Source organism: Cicer arietinum, chromosome 6 (genome assembly GCF_000331145.2).
Source record: "Cicer arietinum cultivar CDC Frontier isolate Library 1 chromosome 6, Cicar.CDCFrontier_v2.0, whole genome shotgun sequence".
Taxonomy (NCBI): domain Eukaryota; kingdom Viridiplantae; phylum Streptophyta; class Magnoliopsida; order Fabales; family Fabaceae; genus Cicer; species Cicer arietinum.
Genome location: NC_021165.2, coordinates 46,245,114 through 46,247,164, shown reverse-complemented (window position 1 = coordinate 46,247,164; position 2,051 = coordinate 46,245,114). Strand labels below are relative to the sequence as shown.

The 2,051-nt window shown below is 28.2% G+C and overlaps 1 protein-coding gene across 15 annotated transcripts in view; it reads left to right on the top strand.

Annotated features, from left to right (window-relative positions):
- Positions 1–2,051, top strand: part of LOC101503279 (uncharacterized) — a 118,635-nt gene that overhangs the window by 68,629 nt on the left and 47,955 nt on the right. For 6 of the 15 annotated variants that reach the window (XR_012163639.1, XR_012163641.1, XR_012163642.1 and 3 more), the window contains 2 exons: positions 217–463; positions 1,156–1,847. The exons of 5 other annotated variants lie outside the window; for them this stretch is intronic. The gene's annotated coding sequence lies outside the window, so the exon portion shown is untranslated. Of the gene's footprint in view, positions 1–216; positions 469–1,155; positions 1,848–2,051 lie in introns of those variants that run through there. 4 more of the 15 variants (XR_012163645.1, XR_012163640.1, XR_012163646.1 and 1 more) reach the window with 4 other exon arrangements.

Genomic DNA, 2,051 nt, shown 5'->3' with positions numbered 1-2,051 from the left:
ATATATATATATTTAAAAAGATTTTCAACGTTCAACCATAATCTGTTTTCTTCAAAGCCAGCCATTGACCGTTTCATATATACCCTTGTGGACACGCAAGCAAACACAAACAAATAAACAATCATATAAATATATAATAAATTTTAGCATTGTATCCATATGTATAACGCAAGCTTTCACTTTCACATACTAACCAATATCTCCCTTACCTTCAAGAATCATGCAAAAGAGACACCAGAGCAGTATCATTGGCCCTCAGAATCGCATACCACATTTTGTAGACCTAAGCGATTGTGAGAAAGGTGACGACATTAACTGATAACTTCACAGTCACAGACATTAATGGTCACCGTCTCTTACTTGACGCCGCTCTATGATCACCGTCACAGACTGATAACTTCGCTCTATGATCACCGTCTCTTACTTGACGCCGCCGGAAAAACCGTCGTCTTGACACTACAACGTAAGGTCTTCTTTTTTTATGGTGCTGTCAATTTTGATATCTTTTTGGCTAATTTTTAATCACATCAGTCTCCATTAAATAGTTTTATTGATTATTCTAATTATTTTTAAATTAGATTCTTTGAAAAAATATTTTCAAACTAAATTTATAACCTTTAAAATCTCAAAGATTGAATTAGCAATTTATTTCTTTTCCTTCAATTTTTTGTTCTGATTAAGTTTTGAATGATTCCATGTATTTGAATTATAGAACTTATAATTTCTACAATAAATTATAGTTTTTTTTCATTGATAAATTATGTAGTTTTATAAAAATTAAGATGACTGAGATTAACAACCACTTAAAGACGATAGATGTTAAGAATTATGGTTAAAAAAAAATTAAATAATTAAATAGAAAAATAAAACAAAATAATTATATGAATAATTATTTTTTTTAATTAGAATATGATGCACTTTTAACTTAACAATTTTCACATAACCATAAGTAATTTTAACTACCTCTAATAATAGATACTTTATATCTATAAAATATCTTGAATTATAAAAGAATGAGTAAAATAATTTTCGTGAACTTACATTCAAAAAGTAAAATTGAGTAAACATTATTTTTGTACCTATAGTTTTCACAACATAAAAAAAAAAGGAGAGAGCAAAAAAGAAATATCTAAATTCCAAAATTTATTCATATAGGTAAAGACTCGACATGATCGATGGGAAGCATTTCGAGGTGAAAGCACAGAGCTAAAAGATTTGATATTTAGTGTAAAGCGATCATCAATCTAATTTTGTAATTTCTATTTTCCTATGTGCTTTGGTCCTTGGCTCTTTTCATTGCAGTGTATGATGTTGGGGGAGTGATGATTACCTTGGATTCTATACGAAGTGGCAATAGCATCATGGAACATGGTTGCAGCAATTAAGTGCTCACATTTATTCTTGGTATGAAAGATTCAATGAATAAATAAAATGGTTATTCATCTGCTTCAAAAGGCTTATATGGAACACAATGCATTGGCGTGTATGGATAAATAAAACAAAAATTTAATATGCTACTTCATATGTCTCTCTTTTTATTTTTTGCAACTCATATTTCTCTTTTTTCTAGTACTCTATCTTTATGGCTTATATTATGTCATATTTTTTGTCAAAATATGTTTATGTTTAATATCCCTCAAATATAGGGATTCGGTTCGGTTATATAGGAGTACTAGTAGGAATTTAGTTATATATGAGTACTTATAGGGATTTAGTTATATATAAGTACTAGTATGGATTTAGTTATATATGAGTACTTATAAGATTTGGTTGTTTAGTAATCTAGTATAAATATATCCATGTATTACCAATATATTTAAGTTTCAATAAATATAATTTTATTCTAATTCTTGACACTTTTCTTTGTGCGTGCTGAAATTTTAGTGATCATCCATGATTTTAGGATAGTTAGCCAGAAACAATTTACATAGATTATTTGTCAAAGTTTGGGGCTTCAAGAACACAAAATCTTAACAAAGATTTTAATTCTTACTTATGCAAACTCATACAACTTATATTGCGACATATATTTTTTATGAGTGGCAGACATT